Genomic DNA, 21,676 nt, shown 5'->3' with positions numbered 1-21,676 from the left:
AAACAAAAACTAAATTGATTGTAGTAAAAATTCATGTTTGCATTTATATACAGGGTTACATTAGTGACCTTGGGCCTAATATACGCAGTTTCTTACTGGATGACTCAAAGGCATGCCAAAAAATTATTTTAATTCTATGAACTTCAATGTAGAGATCTCATGGAATTGGAGAGTCTAACATGGTCAAAAACCCATCAAAAATACACTAAATAAATATAAATATAAATAATAAATTTAATCTCTTCTAATTGCTTATTATGTTGATGTGAAAACTTGAATCCTTGAGCACTTTTGTGAAAAGGACTATTAGGCCATGCTTAAGTTAATATCCTTCTTATCTCTCCCACTTCATCTTTTCTTTCCTCTTACTGACTATACCTTATACGCCCTGGTCCCTCAGTTTATCAAGCATAACTCTGTCCTTCCTAAAGTACGTGCTCCCACTTCCCCAAGTATCCTTTCAAGCATGCTCAACTACCTTACCTCCACAGCAACTTCACTTCTCAGCTTAAATATCACCACAGTAGAGAAGTCTCCTATTTCTATTAACCAATAATGTTCAGCAGAGTGTCTGGCAAAATGAACACTCAACAAAATTGGAGTAAACAATAAAGTCAGATGAAATGACACCTGACCCACCCCTGTAGCACTCTCTTAGAACCAAACCTACCACTTGTGCAAAACAGGGAAGTCCAAAACATTCACTTCCTGGCTTGGAAATGGACCTACCAATTACATTCTGTAAATGTGACCCTATTTGCCTATTATTCTTTTTCTTTCAGTGAGTAAATATGGGTGTGAAAGGACCCAACACTTGTGCCAGCAGTATTCTTGTGTGGTACCCTCCTGTGATGGCATTCTTACATGCTCCGTTTTTTCTTAAATAAGAACTCCATGAAGTCATCATTGTAACCCATTTTGTAATCCATTGTGTGATCCACTGTGCCCTGAACACTAGGTTATTCACAGGATCACCCTGAAAGTACAGTTGAATACATGGCTTTATCTGGTTGTCTTTCAAGTTACATATGTAACAGGCATTGCATACATAACATGCAGACCAAATGTTGTCCCTCTGAAAAGAAACAAATAGGGGCACTTGGGTGCCTCAGTTGGTTAAGCGTCTAACTCTAGATTTCCACTCAGGTCATGATCTCGCGGTTTTTGGGTTTGAGACTCAGATCAAGTTCTGTGCCATCAGTGCAGAACCTGCTCGGGATTCTCTCCCTCCCTCTCTCTCTTCCCCTCCCCTGCTCAAATGCTCTCTTTCTCTCTCAAAATAAAACTTTTTTCAATTAAAAAAATTAAATTAAATTAAATAAAAAAGTCTCTTAAAAATCCAGAAAGATTTTAGTAATATATTCATAACATAGGTACAGACATATACATGCCACACAAATATACTGCATGCTAAATTATTTGGTTTTTTTTTTTCATTTTTTGTCTTCAGATTTCCATGTTTCTTGCCATAACTCCTCTTCAGATCATTCTTGTTTCCAAGTGATATCATTTTTATAATTTGATTATTTAGATAATTGTTTTGGTCCCTGTTAGCAGATTGTCTTAGATGCTGTTGTCCTCTATAATAAGCTAACTTTACTTGGAGTTTTATTTATTCTTCAATGCTAGGTCTCATTAAATGCTTTTTCATTATCTGTTGATATAAGTATATGATTCATTCCAATAAATTGACAATTGATAATTTTTTTCTAAAATTTTTAATGTTTTATTAATTTCTAGGAGAGAGAGAGACAGCGTGAGCAGGGGAGGGTCAGAGAGAGAGGGAGACACAGACTCTGAAACCGGCTCCAGGCTCTGAGCTAGCTGTCAGCACAGAGCCTGATGTGGGGCTGGAACCCACGAACCGCGAGATCATGACCTAAGCGAAAGTCGGACGCTTAACCAACTAAGCCACCCAGGCGCCCCGACAATTGATAATTTTTAATGGCAAAATGTCAGTATTAAAAATTCTTGATTAGGCTCTATATTTTTGTTGTATTACTGGATTTTTTCCAAAGATTTCGTTTATTTATTTACTTATTTAGTTATAGATGTTTATTTATTTTTGAGAGCGAGAGAATATGAGCAGTGCAAGGGCAGAAAGAGAGGGAGACAGAGGATCCAAAGCGGGCTCTGTGCTGACAGCAGAGAGCCCAACGTGAGGCCTGAAATCACCAACCAGAGATCATGACCTGAGCCAAAGTCGGATGCTCAACTGACTGAGCCACCCAGGTGCCCCTAAACAGATTTTATTTAGAATTTGTATCAACATTCATAGCAGAGGTTGATTCTTAGATCGATTTTTATTTCACATATAAGGTTTTGGTATTATTGTACTGCTTTAAGAAATTTCACTAATTTCATCTATTTCTTAGTCTTGGAATAATTTAAATGGTTTTGGTATTATAAGTCTTTTCAAGGTTATATGGCTATCACCTGTAAGCCATCTAGTCCTAATAAACTTTTACATGTACATCTCTAAACAGGTTTCAGTCTATTATAATTAATATTTTCTAGTTTTCCATTTACTATAGGCCAATTTATGTAATTCATTTTTTTCCAGGAAATCATGCATTACCTGTGATAAAGATTCCATGTATTTGTGATGGAGTACTTAGTCTTTTTTTAATATTGTATATTAATATGAATACATATATATAGATATATATACATGCATGCATATATTTGAATATGTAAATATTAAAAGATTAATGACTTTGTTATTCATATATTCAACTTTAAAAGTGTGTTTTCTATCTCTTAAACATTTCATTTTCTTAGAAATTCAATTAACTTTCAATCATAAATGGGCTCTCATCTTTTTATGCTCCTTAAAAAAACGTTGATATCAAATTTTTGTCATAAAAACAGATTATTACATGTTGAAACTGTCTTAAACGGTATGCCAATCATTTTGATGACATGTTTAAGTCATAACCCATATTGTTCTAATATTATTACTGTCTTCTCCATTTTTTAGTTATCTGGCATCACTTTCCACAGGTTTTATTTAAAACACTTTTTAAATTACTATAGTGACTATTTTATGTATATATTTTATTAAATACATATACTTTTTGTATTTTTATTTTGCATTTATATATATAAATGTTTATTTGTCTTAGAGAGAGCTCTCTCTATATATATTTTTAATGTATATATAATGTTTGTTTTTGCAAAAGCAAGGTGCTCTTCTCCATGTATATATATGTATATACATATATACATAATTTTTTTAATGTTTATTAGTTTTTGAGAAAGAGTACAAGCAGGGGAAGTGCAGAGAGTATCTTATATTTTTTCTCTTTTCCTTTCAATTACAGATTTCTATCTGTCCTTTTCTGTGTACGTTTTCAATGAGTCCTCTAGAATCTTAGTGATATTTTTCAACTTCAGGTTTAAATCTGTTTTCAGTTGAGATCATTTTCTCCTAATTTTTTATGCTTTTGCTTCTCTCTTTTTAATTTCTGCTTTTGAAACTCTTATTCTTGGTGCACCTGGAGGACTCAGTCGGTTGAGTGTCCGACTTTGGCATAGGTCATGATCTCACAGTTCGTGGATTTGAGCCCCACGTTGGGCTCTGTGCTGAGAGCTAGCTCAGAGCCTGGAGTCTGTTTCAGATTCTGTATCTCCCTCTCTCTCTGACCCTCCCCTGCTCTCTCTCTCTCTCTCAGAAATAAATAAAACATTAAAAAAAAAAAAAAGAAACTCTTATTCTTCTTTGTAATGTAAACTTTGACAATTAGTTTCTTTCCTTCTGTAATGCAAGTGCCTGACTGAAGTTCTGATTGCCAGACATCCATTTCAGAGAGGTATCTACACCAAAGACTACTGTCTTGAATAAACACACTGGCAGCCACAAGTCTAGGTAAAGAGCCAGTCCCTCCCCATGTGGGGCTCCTATGCTGTAGGGATTTTGGTTGATTTTGATAACTAACTCTTTGGGCCACTTTTTTTTTCCCCTCTGTCTCCCCCCACCCCCCGCTTTAAATTCCCACTCTTATGTTTTAAGTTCACCTATAAAGGGTGAACTCATAAATCCCTAGGCCTTTACCCTCGACCCCAATGCCAGCAGAACCCCAGGTCCCTGAGCTCTTTCTCTTTATCCTTAACCTTGCTATGTGGCTTCAGGTGTGCTGTGTAATTTCCAGGTCTTATAAGTAATAAATCTTTACTTTTTCAAAGTTTCATGATGGTTATTGCTGAAGGTTATCTTGCAGGCATGATAAGACTCACAAGGGTTAGCCCAACCACAACTTTGGTTAGTGACAGGCTGAGACCTGCACAAAGCAATCTTTAAAAAATGTTTTGTATTTATTTTCGAATTCTCCAATCTTTTCCTTCACAGTTTATATTTTATTGTATTTTGGCTCAGTGCTCTTAACAAATCTGTTCTTGATCTTCCAGGTCACTGATTAAGGACTCAACTTTGAATAACCATATTTTCCTTCACTTTAGGTATTGATTAAAAAAAAAAATATATATATATATATATATATATATCAGCTTGCTTTGATGCCAGACCAAAATATATTATATTTGAATCTTCTTTAACAGTTTTGTCCTCTGCAGTTTTATTCTTACTTCCTGTCTTCTTCTGATGATCTTATTAGTTCTTAATCTCTACGGGTTTAGATTAATTCATTTTTATAATTTTTTTTTCATTTGCTAGAAAATGTAGTTGATGAATTACTGTATTACAGCCCCAGAAAATGAAGTTGCTTCTTGCACATATGTCTTGGTACAGTGGCCACTATTCAACCTTGGGAATTCAGGAAGAATTCTATCTGCTGCCTGCTCTACCTGAACTCTTACTCTAGGAGTTAGATGGGTCTCCCTACTCATTTTAATGATATGCCATTTTTCTAATTCAACATGGATCAGACAAAATTCTTTCTCTAGGTTGTAAAGTATCTGTTGACCAACCTTGCCTACAGTTCTGCTTCCATTCTTTCCTGACCCTCCTCCATGAGCTCCTTGATGTGAGGCTGTCAGTACACAAGAAAGAAAGCACAGTAGCTTGTGTTGTTCAGGTCCCTACAGAGCCCTATTCTTCACTCACGCTTATCTGTCTTCCAAATAAAATAGGAGCTTGACACAAGAGATGTAGATAATAGGAGATAGCGGCTGGATAAAATCCAGAACCATCTCAAAACTTTACTCATTTCTACTTTTTAATTTTCTTTTTTACATTTATAATTTTGATCAGTGTTTTCATTTTATTTAAATTTGGAGTACATTGCAATTACTTACCTATGTGACTACACAGTTTGAATTTCAAGGGAACAGTATCAATGGACTTACTACTGCTATATCGTGGTACCTTGTACTCTGCTGAGAATTTTGTGTATGTATAGTATGATATATATATAAAACATTCTACTTCACATCTGGTTTCACAGGATTTTACTGGTATGAAGGTAATGTTTATTTTAAAGTCTATATTTAATTATTTGAATATTGGTTGATTTAACAAATGTAAACATCATATTCATCATTCAGATATAAAATTATGGCTTGTCATTTGCTGAAATATGGAAATGACTAATTGTATTATTTTTATTGAGGAATATTACTAAATATAAACAAACAATGTGATTTTATTATAAATTTTTAAATATTTCCCCAGTGATGAGAAAAATTTTAAATGAGTCTCTGGACTTTTTCAGTTTTGTAGGTTATTAGAAACACTACATATACCAATTTTTTCCAATTTATAAAATATGTATGTTTTTGATAGGTAAGATTCTATTTAATTACAAAAATATGATTTTTGCATACTAAGGTGATCGTTAGAAACAACAATCAAATATATGACTCTTCTAACCTTTTAAGACCGTTGAAATAATGTCAGTCTTTAATATTTGCTAGGCATGTATAATGTATCACACTGGAATCTCTATAGTAACCTCTGAAGAATTATTTTTAAACTGGATAATAAAATCCTTAACACAATATGTAATAAATTTATTTTCCTTTCTGTGGAACAATGAAAAAAATGTAATAAAAAGGGATAAGTGCTTAAAATAATCAACATTTTAAAATTAAAGGCAATCCTTAAATAGTGATTATTTTACCTATATTTACCTAAGTTATGTGATTCTCATGTCAGTTACTTTGGGAACATATTATTAGTAATAGTAAGCTATTAGGGAATTGAATACTTTTTTGCAGGTCTGTAATGTTGGTTGTTCAATAACTATTACTATACGAAAAGATCTCATCACATGTGTGCTATAATAACTTATTGTGATTAATTTCTAATTTTTACTAGCTTTATTGAAATATAATTGACATATAATATAGTGTAAGTTTAAGATGTACAACACGTTTACCTGATATACACGGTTTGCAAAATGATTACCACCATTGTATTACGTAACACCTTCATCATGTTGTGTATTTATTATTTCTCTTTGTGGTGAAAACATTTAAGATCTGTTCTCTTAGCAATTTTCAAGTATATAATATAGTATTATTAATTGTAATGCTGTACACAAGATACCCACAACTCATTCATTTTATAGTTGGAAGTTTATACCCACTGACAGACATCTTTCCATTTCCATAACCCCCAGCGCCTGATAACCACCACTCTATTTTCTGTTTCTGTGAGTTTGGTTTTTTGCTTCATGTAAGTGATACCATGCAGTATTTGTCTTTCTCTGAATTACTTCACTTAGCATAATGCTCTCAAAGTCATTGAGTGTTGTCTCTTGAGAATAAGGTTTCAATAAATATAGGAGCGCAGATATCTCTTGGAAGATACTGTTTATGTTTCCTTTGGATATACAGGCAGAATCATATATGATATATGTTGGATCATATATTGATTCTTTCTTAAATTTTTGAATAATTTCCACACTGCTTCCCATAGTGCCTGCACCAATTTACAATCCATCAACAGTGCATGAGAGTTCACATTTCTCCACATCCTCACCAACAGGTATTATCTCTTCTTTTTGATGATAGCCATTTTACATGTATGACATAATATCTAATTGTAGTTTTGATTTATATTTCCCTGATGATGAGTGATATGGAGCATCTTTTCATGTACCTGTTGGCCATTTGTATTTCTTTTGAAAAATGTCCCTTCAGATCCTTTGCACATATTTTACTTGGATTGTATGAGACTTTATTTGTTTGTGTGTTTGTTTTGCTCTTGAATTGTATGAGTTCTTCACATATATTTTGAATATTAGCCCCTTTTTAGATATATAATTTGCAAATATTTTCTCCCATTCATAGGCTGCTGTTTCATTTTGTTGATAGTTTCCTTCACTGCAAAGAAATTTCTTAGTTTGATGCAGTTCTACTTACTTAATTTTGCTTTTGTTGATTTCGATTTTGGTGTCTTATCCAGAAAATTGTTGCCAAGGCCAACTTTAAGGAGATTCTTCTTTGTTCTTTCTTTCTCATTAGCTCCTTCCCTAGTTTTCTTCAAAAAGTTTTATGGTTTCAGGTCTTATAATCAAGTCCTTAATCAATTTCAATTCATTTTTTTGTGAGTGGTGTATGATGTAAGCTAGAGGTTCAATTCATACTTCTATATGTGGTTATCCAGTTTTATCAGCACCATTTATGCAAGAGACTAACTACGCTTTCCCCATTAAGTATTCTTAGCTTCTTTGTCAAATACTAGTTGACTATATATGTAAGTACTTATTTCTGGGCTTTCAGTTCTACTCTATTGCTCTGTTTTTATGCTAGTACCATACTTTTTTGATTACCATAAATTTGTGGCATAGTTTGAAATCAGGAAATGTGATGCTTCTTGCTTTTTTTAAATGTCCTTCCAGAGTCTTATCTACCTACCAGGTCAGGATTTGGTACTCCACTCCAGTCCATCCAAACTCATTCTTTGGTTCCAGTGATGCTCTGGAAACTTGAACTTCCACACAGGCTCTTTCTTATCTATAGTTGATTCTCTAAAATTGTTTACCTGGGGCTCTTCAGCCATTACCAAGAAGGGCTAGAGCCAATTCATAGGCCACTTCAGGATGCATAGCTAGAACCAAGGTGATTGCTTATTACCCAATACATGAATGGTTGAAACTCATTCCAGGGCCCTTGGTGTATGATGTTGGATTCCACAGCTCCTTCAAAGATACCTCTGTCTGTGGATGCATGCTGAATTTCTGTTATTGAGGAGGGTAACAAAAATAAGGGATGTCTGATGCTGCCACGATGCTGATCTCATTCAGATTACCACTAGTTTTGATGTTTCATGGTCTCAGGTCTTATGTAGACCTGAATATGTAGAATATGTAATAACATATTGCCTTGGGTTTTAATATCTAACGTTTACAGACTCAAGCATAATTTTATTTTTTACAAAAACAATTGTAGAAGCTCAAACATTTCAAAACATATAATAGTACATTTTAGTTGAATAATTCATGAGTGCATGTATATGAAAAATATTTTGCATAATATTTTAGAATACCTACCTGCCATGAAAAATGATTATTTTGATTCATACCAATTACACAAAACATTATTAAAAACTACTCTGTTGGAATATATTTATAACGTGCTTGCTACTCATCAAATAAATAACTTATAATTGCTCTCTTCAAAATAACTTCTTAATCCCCAGCACAAAATATACCAAGACATAGATATTTTTATTTTCAAGTGTTCACTTAAATTTCATATATTTATGTCTTAATCATGGTATAACAGTGCATCACTTAATAGCTTACATTAAAGCATATGGTTTGGCTACTTTGATATTTAACTTTAGAGAACATGATAATTTAAGGAACTACCACAGGACTTAGTATTAAAATTTTGATTTAACCATGTAAATTAAAATATTTTCCTATTTTAACAGACTAAACTGCCTTTAAAAAGGTTTTCACAGATAAAATAGCTATCAGATAAAATTCAAGGGAATTTTAACATTTTTGTTACAAATTCTGTTAGACACTGAGTTCAATAACTCATTCTCATTAAACTTACATTGATTTTTAATATGATTATTTTACTAAGAAAACTGTATATAACTTATTTAGAACCATGCAACTGTAATACAAGTTTATGTCTTATTATTTTAAATTCACATTTTACTACTCACATTTTATCTCCCTCACAATCCCCCCACACACACACTCACACACACACATACACAAAGAACTGGAGAAAGCATGATGAAAATATTTAAAGAATTTTTGAGACATTATTCCTCAGGATTCAACTTATCTTTTAACATGCTTACAAAGGAAATAAAGAAACCATATTTGAAGCCTTTATTTGGGTTGAGTGACTTTTTTTTAAATAACGCTTTAAACAATTATAAGTCTTTCAATAAGACTAAAATATTGTTGCAAGCCAATAATGGCCTACCTGATGAAGGATCAGTTTTTGTTCAGTACTTAAGAAAGAACGGTATGTGTTACTTACTTACTGCCTACTCACTTATTCATTTCTAGCTTTACAAGAAGAATTGCAATTAGATAAAATTAATGGATGGTTTATGCAGGAGGATAAATGCCCAGGAATATTTTGAAAATGTTTAAAAAGAATACGGAGAAATGGGTTATTTTACGGTATGACAGAAGACTTACAAAGTCTCATTGTTTAAAACAGAGTAATATTGTTTTATATAGTATAGATAAACCCATGGATGGAAAAAAAATATCCAGTTATAAGTCCTAGTGCATGTTAGATTTTAACATAGAATAGTCAGTTATTTCAATTCAGATGAAAATCAAAAATGTACACAATAAGTTGTACTTACAATGATGAGCAAACCACATAGAAGAAAGTAAGCTAATACTTTCTTGTTATATCACAAATTAACTAAATTTACATATTAACATATTTAAAAATGTTAAAAACCTAAAACAATGTAAATGCCACAAAAATTATTGGTTACTAGCAGATAATATAGTAAATTAGAAAAATGAGTGAGAAAGAAATAAGGAACAAAGAAGATACATATAAAACTTTAGGCTTATTTGACTATCCAAAATTTACAATTTTTAGAATAATACCAACACATCAAGGCTAACTGGTATTCAGAAGAATTAGTGTGCTTTGAGGTTATAATGCAAAATTATGACAAAAGATGCAATGGAAGAATTGAAAAAAATATTTAAAAAGTGTCAGTAAAGATGGAAAGAATAAAAATTGGGCATCTTCAGCTAGTTACATCACAGAAATTTTGCAAACTCTTTCAATCAGTTGTAATGTCTCCCTCCATCATAGCACATTTCTCCAACTTTTACATTCTGATTTTCTTGTTGACTGTATTTTTATAGTCATTATTTAAGCATTAAGGCGTTCACAACTAATAAAATATGTTTAATTTTCACTCTATTTTATTCCTTTTATTTCATTATGGAAAAATTAAACATGTACAAACATACAAAGAATAGAATAATAAATTCACACTTTAACAGCTGTCTAGTCATAGCCAATCTTGTTTCTTTTATATTCCCACTTAATGCCCACACTGAAGAATATTTCAAAGTAAAATCCAGATGTGCTTATAGCTTATATTTATCTATATACATTTTACATTTATTTTAAAGAAATAAAGCCTCTTTAAAAATATCATAATCATAACATTGTCATTACAGCTAACATAATTCTGTAATGCTATCAGATACTGAGTTAGTTTTCAAATTTTCAATTCGATTTCTCCACATATTCCTATTCCTATTCCCTTATATCCTTCAAATGTCTGTCCTCTTTATGTTAAGTGAGTATCCTCTGGAAAACTATAAAGTGGTTTTATATTCATGCAGCTGGATTCTCAGAAGGAGATAAGAGCAGGACTGGAGTCAAGGAGAAGTAAAAACAAAAATGAAGTCATAATGACTGAAAATTCTCCAAATTCAATGAAATATGTAAACATACATTTCTAAGAAATTCAACATGCCATAAACAACATAACCTGTGAATATGAAAAAAAAAACCTCTTGATTTTAAAATCAGTAAACCAAAACCTAAAAAAAAAAGGTAAAATAAATATATATCGCATAACAGAACTGAGCTAATTCATCTGCATCAGAACTGCACTATAAAAATGTTCTGGAGGGGGTGTGGCGCCTGGGTGGCTTAGGTGGTTAAGCGTCCGACTTTCGCTTAGGTCATGATCTTGCGGTTCGTGGGCTGGAGCCCGGCGTCGGGCTCTGTGCTGACGCTGACGGGCAGGCCAGCTCAGAGCCTGGAGCCTGTTTCAGCCTGTTTCAGCCTGTGACCCCCTCTCTCTCTCTCTGGCCCTCCCCTGCTCACGCTGTCTCTCTCTTTCTCCTAGAAATAAATAAAACATTGAAAAAAAAAATGTTCTCTGGGGGCACAAGGGTGGCTCAGTCAGTTAAGCATCTGAGTCTTGACTTCAGCTCCTAGATGTGAGAGGAAGCCCTACATAGAGCTCTGCACCCACAGCATGGAGCCTGTTTGCGATTCATGGTATTTTCTCTCCCCACCGCCCTGCTCCTCTTCTGCTCATGCTTTCTCTCTCCCTCCCAACCCCTCTCTCTCTCTCAAAATAAAAAAAATAAATAAATAAACTTTATAAAATGTTTTTTCAGCAGAAGGACAAAAATACAAATGAAAACATGGATCTAACAGAAGACTTTAGAGGGTAAGCAATCTTCCTATGATCAATTCTTAGGTCTAGGAGCACTTTTTCCTAGCTTCTTTCGAATTTTCTACATAGACAATCAGGTCTTTCATAAGAACAGTCTTATTTCTTTAGTCCAATTAGCATACTTTCTTCCCTTTCACAAGCGAGGACTTTTTGGTACAATGTGGAAAGAGTGTGCTGAGAAAGGATAAAATTGCCTTATTCTCAATTTAGTGGAAGAATGTTCCATTTATCACCATTAAGTATGATATTAGTTGTATAATATTAGTTGATATTTTTTGTTAGGTTTCTTCTTATGTGGGGAATGTACGTAATGACTTCCTTCCCAAAAGTATAGTCTAGAAAGGGTGAAAAAATAGTAATTTTACATTGCAGAAATCTGACACTATTACCCACTGAATGTGGGTAAGTCTACCATCAACAATGATATGTGCTCTCGATATGATGTGATGGAAATGGTACTTTACTTATGTGGTATTCCTCTCTTAAATCCCTAACTCCAGTGTAATCATGAGATGATTATCATACAGGTCGCAAGTGAGAAGCATTCTGCAAATTACCTGATGAATGCTCTTTAAAACTGTCAGGGTCATCAAAAACAAAGGAGAGTCTGAGAAATGGTTATAATCTAGAAGAATCTAAAAACTCATGATAATAAATTATAATATGGCATCATGGATGGAACTTTAGGTAAAAAGTAATTCTAAATTGGGGCACCTAAGTGGCTCAGTAGGTTAAGTGTCTGACTTTGGCTCAGGTCATGATCTCATGGTTCCTGAGTTCCTGAGCACTGCATCAGGCTCTGTGCTGACAGCTTAGAGCCTGGAGCCTGTTTCAGATTCTGTGTCTCCCTCTCTCTGTCTCTCCCCTGCTCATGTGCTCTCTCTCTCTCAAAAATAAATAAACACTAAATTTTTTTAAGTAATTCTAAATAAAAATATAGATTATAGTTAATATTAATGCACTGATATTAACTCACTAATTATAACAAATGTATAATACTAATATAATCTGTTAATGAGCAGGGAACCAGGCTGTGAGGCATATGGGAGCTCTCTGTATTATATGTGTGTTTGTTTTGTAAATATAAATTATTCTAAACATAAAGTTTGTTTAAAACTTCTCAAAAACTATTTTTAGTCATTATATGAAATTCACACCTTACTAATATGAAAACTTAATTGTCATTTTTGTCAGATAATGCACAGTTTGAACGTTTTTAATTAAGCAATGAAGGATTTATAGAAAAACAAAATTATAACATTTCTTATAATCAAGAAATGTGTTTTTATTTTTGCGGTGTATGTGTGTGTGTGTGTGTGTTGTATGTGTGGTTTTTATTTATTTCTTAATTTACGCCTTCCCAATTTAGTATCAACAGTTTTCAAAGAAGTGTATGTTTAAGACATACATATATATATACATATTATAAAATATTATATTTCTAAGATCTTTCATTGGAATATTGGGAGTATTATCCTTAAAATGTTCATTTTCTGTTAAAACACAACATTATGTATTTTACCCACTTGCTTAGCTATGTCATTCAACCTAAATTATATAATTATGAATTTTATTTATTGCTTAAATAATATAATGTTTTTCTAGATACAATTTTTTGTGAAACTAGAATTTAATATTCAACTATTCCCTGTTGTACATGCAAATGAAGGAAATTTTGTAATAATAAATTGACACATTCCCTCAGGAAATATTCTTTTGGGGGTTTAACCACAAATTGGAGGACCTTTGTGAAGTTGTTACTACTCTGAAATAGTGTGACCTCCTGATATTTTATAGGAGAAACCTGAGTACAAGCTAATAGCTTTTCACTCTAGAAATGCTGGGAACAATTTGAATCTGCATATAGTATGAGCACAGTGTGAGGAAAGAGTTATTCCTTCTAGGCTGGTTTAGAATCCAGCTCAAGAGAGGAGGTGGACACAAAGTACGTTAGAAAGTAATCCAGTTCTCTGCCCAAAATGGAAAGAGAAATGGACAACATGGGATACAGGATTAAAGATGGAACACAAATATTAGGACAGAATCCCTAATGTTGGCCTTTTGCATAAAATACTGTGATGATGGGATTTAGAGATTGACAGAGAGAAAATTGATGAGCTGCCAAGTTCTCAATTATAGAAGATGTAGGGGTGAGGTCATGACCATGTGTAATCCAAAGGGAACTAAGGAATTCTGAAAACAAAAAAAATTATAAAATAACATAATAAAAAAGGCAGCTTGGTCTGCAATGAAACAACTGAAAGATTTAGACAAAACATGCCCTGGGAAGTAGGTCATTCGAGTATTAAAGCCCTTCTCTGTCATTGCACCATCTTCCCTGGAAGACATTAAGCCCACTGAGTCCTCAGAAGAGGGCAAAAGATGACACCCATGATTTTTAGAAATATTGAAATATAAGTATTGACAAAACCTCCCATGGCCCTCAATATCCTTTTGTAAACTTGATCCTAATCTGCTATACAACATGCCTATATCTAGTGGGAGCATTTTCCAAATTAAGAATGCCAAAAACGTGTCCATGTACCCTACAATCTTCTTCCCTTAGTACCCAGGGGCATCACTGGATTATATGCTCTAGTACATGTGAATCTGAAAGGGAAAATCTCAGACATTTCTGGGTTTCCTGGTCCCATTTATCTAAAAAGAGCTTTTAATCTGTTCTTTTCTTCTGAAAGAAGTCTTTAATCTGTTCCTTGTGCTTAGTGGAAACCAATTGTCTCCTTAAGGGGAAAAAAAAATGTTTCTTTCGCCCACTATCTCAAAACTGACAAGAGTATTCTTCAGGGCAAAATCATTTAAGGGGGGATAAACACTGGAAAACTATAAAAAAATAAAATAAAAGAATATATTGTATCCAACGAGACAAGCCTGGATCCAGATGCCTTAGTTAATTCCATAATATGTGTATATTCACCCAGTAGTAAAAGACATGGCCCTGCTAACTTCTTCATTTAAACTTAAAGGGAATCAACTTAAAGAGGTCATCATCTACAGTATTTAGTATCTGAAAAAAAAAAAATAAGGTACTTTTCTTCTTGTTCAAAAGAGATTCATCAGAGTGCTTTAACACTCCATCAAAATAATAGTAAAGCATTGTCATTGTTTTGTCTTGGTTATTTCATGTAATAGGCTGAACTCTGGCTATAGCACAGCATCCATAGATTGACTAAATACTCATTAATCATAGGCCATTGCCAATGGCCTAGAGTGGTTGGTCTCTAGGTGATCCAAAGTAGGATTGCTAAAAGCACTATCATACGGCTTATACCTTATGAAAGAAAGTACAATAATCAAATTATAAACTAGAGCTGATATTCCATATATACATATATTGAAAGCTGCAGTACAACATACAGAATAGGATCTGGAACATACTCAGCATTGCACACACATCATGCAATTGATGATGCAAAGGTCCATGCCTAAAACCACTATGGTTACAAAAGTAACATGAAATTTTTGGATTTTCAGGAAAAAAAAATACTGTACACATGAACAAGATCTAATGACACTTACAGAGGCTTGTATTTTGCTATATATATGAATATGTAGCCCAGGGTGAGTTGGGTATATTACCATAGTACCACTGGCCAGCTTACAAGTTATAGATATATTTATTCAACTCTCTACCACTGCTATTATGGGTTCTATAGAATGATTTCAGAATATGAAAGTGCTGTTTTCCTAGCTGGGGAAATTGCACAGGTACTTAGGCACTGAATGATGATCTCTGTCACATAAGATAATATGATATACACAGATTTGATGCGATATAAAATTTGCATTACCTTCTCAGGTACACCATTACAATTACACCCAAATATGGCAAGTGTCATTAAGTACAGAAGTGGTTAATTCAAGGACATAGATTTTTTAAAAAATTCCTTAAAAGATGAATACAGACATTCTGCAAAGGCCTCACTACTTCGTTAAACTCATAGGTATCCAATAGTTTGAGAATGGAAATTTAAAAAAGGGAAGCCCGCTTGGTGTAATAGAACTTAGAGTGGCTAAACATCAACAATATTCTCTTTTTTCTTTTTTTTCCCACTCTGATCCTGGCTAAGATGTGCTACTAGCAAGGCTGACTGAATGGGCACAACTTGTTTTTTTTTTTTTTTCTTTTTAATTTCACAATTACACCTGATGACCATACACACTGAGAGATAACTCTGACTTTATCACTGTCACCCAGTGATTCTATAATTCTTCCATATACCCCATCCAAACTGATTTTTAAGCCTTCTCTTTTTTTAGGGGTCACTTTTAGTGAGAGAATGGTAAATCCTTTTTCAATTTCCTAGGTTAAAGCCCATTCTTCTAGAAAAAATGATCATCTGGCTCCTCTGAGAAGTAGATGACAGATCTTCACTAGTGAGATGAAGGACACTTGTGACCTTGACATACAGACTCAAGCAGGCAACCTCAATAACCTCCTGTGATTGTCCTAGCAGTTTCAGAGAATACCATCACTCTGTCAGATTTGTCTTCATTAAGTGAATACAGTGGTGGAAAACTTCATTATCATCCCACTGCCAGCATTGACTTATGAACTAATACCAACCTGGAAGCAGCTGTCATCATTCCTGGCATAATTTGATGTGCTCAGTCTAAAGCATCAGCTCTCCAGTGTTACTGATGTTATAGGGTCTGGGATGGGTGCACTCATAGAAGAAATCTTACAAGCCCTTACTGGCAGTTCTTTGCCATTTACTTTATGTCTAGTTAAATCATTCTTTTTAAGATTATTTAATTCAACATTCACAGAAGAAATACCACTATGGCCACCTGACTCCATAAAGTCAATCTGATCCAGATAGCAGACAGTTCCCTGTGACTAGTTAGACTTTTTTTCCCTGTCTGGAGGACAAATCTTTGTATTCTTTCGCGTCTGCACAATAGAAGCACCTTTAAAGGAATTGGCTATAAAGTAATGAAGCTTAATCTTCAAAGCTTATCACTTCCACAGTGATCTTTCTAAGGTCTTTCTAATACCTTGTGGGTAAGAATTTCTCAGTTACAATTTTGTATTATTTTATTATAAAATCCCACTAAATTGTGTAAGTGGTGAGTTCCATAAAACTAAGAAATGCTGCTAGTTATTAGAGTAACTGAAGACCTAGCTAGTTTGACTCCTATCCATTCTGTTTGTTATGCATCCATAACAATGTACTTAAGTGTACGGAGACAACTTTTTATCAATTTGTAAAAAATTCTCTTGTGGTCTATCGAACACAAAACATATCATGCATAGCCTGGCTACCTCCCGAGAAGAGGGTGCCAATGAAAACTTCAAGATTCTTCTTATTTGAAATTACTCTGTTCAGAAAATGTATCTTCTATTTTTACCAAACAATGCTAGATTCTCTCAAAGTCGACATAATCCATGTCTCTCACAAGAAGTTCTAGTGTTTGGGTGTCAGAAGAGACTGAAGTAGGAAAAAATAATCCTGAATAGCTCTGTTAACCCTGAAAACACTCATTGCTTCCCTCAAGGAGTCTGAATAAATGACCTTAGAAGTGCTTCAAAGTATTGAGTTGAGGGGCACCTGGGTGGCTCAGTTAGTGCAGCGTCTGACTGGGCTCAGGTCCTGATCTCACTGCTCATACATTTGAGCCCAGTTGAGCTTTATATCGACAGCTCAGAGTCTGGAGCCTGCTTCAGGTTCAGTGTCTCTCTCTCTCTCTCTGCCCCTCCCCTACTTGCACTCTGTCTCTCTTGTTCTCAAAAATAAATAAACATTAAAATTTTGTTTAGGTATGCAGTCAAAACTATCATGGATATGCGCTTCACCAGGATACAGCCTAAGAAAACAATTGGTTGTCACTCCAAAAAGAGTATAATTTCATTGCAAAGCTTAAAGTCTTATGGATTCACCAGTGTCACTTCTCACATGTTCTTGTTATGTTGGTCAAGCAAAACTAATATGTTCAGACCTGGTAGAGAAAAGGACAGCACTTCTTTCAGTCTTAGTAGTGTACCAAAATAGGGAAATCAAAAAAGGCTTTAAGTCCTGCGGTGATTTTAAAGTAGACCTTGTGAGGAGAGGCACTGGTTTTAATTCTCCAACTATGTTATTACAGTTTTGAACTGGGGGGCCCAGAAAGGTGACGATCCTAAAAAGATTCTTGCTCTTGATCTTCTAGAGCAGGAATATTCTGGAGCAAGAAGATTATGTATGTTTGGTCTTAGTCCTATGTAGCAAAAGGAAAGAAAGGTTTGCCTAGTTTCAGGGACTGAGATTTATGTTGGTTTCAGTTTTCACCAGAGACTCTGCCTACCTTTCAGTTTCCCCTGTTTATGTATGGGAACAAAGAATTAGGATCTCACGTCTAGAACTCAGTATGACATGTCAGTAGTGATCAAAGGTAGCAATGCTATGAGTCTGAGTATTTGCATGGATCTTGATAAGCATGCTATTATTAGTTTCTGTGACAGTCTGCTTTGGAATAGAAAAGAAAGAACAATTTCCTTTGGAATTTCAATATGTGCCATCCATTGCTTTTCCCAACATTGTATAAAAGTCAAGCACTCCATTACTGTAATTCCAGTTCTTCCTTTGTTTCTCTAGTGGAGTTTTTACTGCATCATTCCATCAAAATTATTGTTACCAGTCACCTCCAAATCACAGTTAAAAATTAATGTTCCACCTTCGTCTTTGTTCTGTCAACAATATTTGCAAGTTAATTAATTACCTATTCCTTTACAAAAACTTTACTTTGGCCTCATGTTTTACAACTTTATTTTCTGCTTCTTCATTCTCTCCTTTAAAATTTTTTCCTTATGTTTACTATTTTTATATAGAGATGTGCCCTAGGCTTAATCCTAGAATTCACTGCTTCCCTGTATACTTTTCCTCTCTGGTAATCTCATCTATTCCTAGTTTCAATACTATCAGTGTCACAAATTTTTACCACTAACCCAGTCTGTAACTACATCTGTATTTAGATATAAAATGAACATATCAATCTTGCCCTTAAATGAGCTTCTCTTCTTCCTTCCAAATCCAAATTTCCCACAATTTCTACCATCTCATGCCAATGAACTGTCATTCTTAATTCTTTGAACTTGTCAGCAAAAGTACATTTGTTCTACTTTTATAATGTATTTGTAAATCTAACCAGCTATTTGTTATTATTGGTGTCTTATTTGGATTGTTACACTGGCCTTCTCTCTGTCTCTAACCCTTTTACTGGCCATTACAGTAAGGCAGAGAATGCCCATTAAGAGTGAGTTGCATCATTAGGAGTTCCCCATTTCATCTAAAACCCTCCAAAAGCTTCCTATTTCAATCTAAGTAAATATTGAAATCTTTGCAGTTGCTGTGAAGTTAATCATACTTTAAAGTACATACCTCCATCCACTAACTCTGTGACCTCAGATCATTACAACACATACAACACATGCTTTGTGTTTCTGGAATATTCTTCCCTCATACTTATGTATGTTGATGTCCTTCCTGTTCCTCAAGACTTTTCTCATATGTTACCTTCTCAGGGAAGTCTTCTCTCATTCTGTCAGAACATTTTAAATCCCTGGACTTCCTTATCCTCCGTTCCTCTTTTCTTTTTCACCATAGCATTTTCACAATTTGACTTTCTATATTATATTTTATATTTATTTTGTTGCCTATCTCTTCCTTCTGAGATAAGCTGCAGCATTTACCCCTTACCTTAAATGTTGAGCTTTTCATTCTTATTGACTGAATGAATACATGAATGAACAGACTGATAGGTGGTGGTCCCATTAAACTACTGCTGGTAGTCCCATTGCTGTGTTCACATAATTATAAAAATCTTTCAAGAATCTTCTCTTCATATACACAGTACACAAAATTAAAGTTTCCAGGAGAATTATCTGATTTGTTGAGATAAGACTCTTTGGGTACCCCAGTTTTACCATGTAAAAGGAAGAAGATATGTTCCCCTGAGTGTTAAATGGAATTTACCATCCCACACTAACTTTACAAGATGGCAAGAAGTGATTCTTAGTGGTAAATCCTGCACTTATGAGGAATACAGAAGATGGTGGCCATCAAAAATATCTCCATTTACAATATAAACCCAGCACAGTTTTAACGCATGGAAAATCAATATTATTTATTGAATATTTAGTATATACAGTACAACTTACTAAATAATAATGTGCATTATAAAAAAGCATTTATCAGGGTGCCTGGGTGGCTCAGTCGCTTAAGTGTCCAACTTTGGCTCAGGTTATAATCTCACGATTTGGTTCCTGAGTTCGAGCCCCACATTGAGTCATGGGGCTGACAGCTCAGAGCCTGAAGTCTGCTTTGATTCTGTGTCTCCCTCTCTCTGCCCCTCCCCCACTTGCTCTCTCTCTCTCAAAAGTAAATAAACATAAAAAATAATAAATAAATCATTTATCACAACTTTATTGATAACATAATATTCTTATTTCTGTTTTCTAGAAAGAAGGAAACTGGTTCTAAGTTTCAGTAAAAGAATTAAAATTTAAAAAACTGCCTATCTTAACCCCCCTCCTCTCTCTCACTTATTAGTCAAATATTTGTAGACTACTCTTTAAACAGTATTATAGATAATCTTAGAGATATAAATTAAAAATACATGCTTCTTCAAGATCCTGATATCAATTCTTTTAGATCATTGCACCACTATTACAATAGCCAAAATATGGAAACAACTCGTGTCCAACAATAGACGAATGTATAAAAAATGTGGTATATGCAAACAATAAAACATTATTCCATTTTAAGAAAATAAAAGAAAGAAAGCCTTCCATTTCTGACAACACAGATGAATCTACAGGATATTCTGCTAAGTGAAATAAGCCAGGCTTAGGACAAATATTTCATATTCTAATTATATGAAGTATCTAAAAAATTCAAACTCATAAAAGCAGAGGCTTCAATAGTGATTCTAAGGGATTGAATGGTGGTAGAAATAGAGAGTTGTTATTCAGCGGTTATAAAGGTTCACTTATGGTAGATGGGTAAGTTCTAGAGAACTGCTATACAACATAGTGCCTATATCAACAATATGCATTGTACTCTATAAAATTTATTAAGAGGGAAGATCTCATTAAGTATCTTTATTAACACATGTAAAAAATCAGAAGAAAAACAAAGAGATGCATTAGTAAACTATGAGAAGTGTTGGATACGTCTATTACCTTGATTGTGATGATGGTATCACTGGTATTTGTATAAATCCTTATGATTTGAAACTATACATGCTAATTATTTGCAGTTATTTGTTTATCAATTATATCTCAATATATCTGTTCAAATTAAGAATACATGTTAAAAAGTCTCTGCCATCCCAGAATAGTCTACAGAAAGCATGTGTACAACTAGCTATAATGTAAAAACTATAAAGTTTATATAAGTACAATATAAGTGATCCAATATATTAAAAGTTTATAAAATAAAAATAAAACCACTGGATGAATTAATAAGAGAAATAATTAATGGGAAAATAGGTAAACTATAGAGGGTCAAATGTTTGGGATAAAAATATCTCGGGAAAATATTGTATAAGAGCAATAGCATAGTGGCGATTTGGGCCACATGAGACTTAAAAAATGAAAACAAACCCATTTTATTGAATTTAGTGATAGGACTTGAAATTTTTGGAAAAACTCCAGTTCTAAAGTAAATAGCTAAACATCAGACAGTCGGTAGTAAGTTCTTGATCAAGTATAGAATCTTTTTACAGAAGCATCCATTTACCATTAAAATGAGGAAAATAAGAATCTTGAAGGCTGTGGTAAGGTCTGGATAGAGTGCATTTAAGGCATCTGGCACAGCTCCCTCAACAGGGGTGTTCACAGTGTTTTAGCATAAGACATGATCTGATTGAGGTAATATTCTAAAAGAGTGAATCCGAAGGTGATGACATAGGACTGATATATGAGGAACTGCTTTCAAGATACTCTTATTGTAACAAAATTGTAGCATTTTTAGCAAAATTCTCAAATGAGAGAAAATAGAAACAGAAGATTGGTTCCTTAGAAAAATGCTATCCTCTTTTCATGCAAAAGCACCAAAAATATAGAACGGCAGT

Source organism: Hyaena hyaena, unplaced genomic scaffold (genome assembly GCF_003009895.1).
Source record: "Hyaena hyaena isolate Hyena2069 unplaced genomic scaffold, ASM300989v1 scaffold_1028, whole genome shotgun sequence".
Taxonomy (NCBI): domain Eukaryota; kingdom Metazoa; phylum Chordata; class Mammalia; order Carnivora; family Hyaenidae; genus Hyaena; species Hyaena hyaena.
This window is presented reverse-complemented; position numbering follows the sequence as displayed.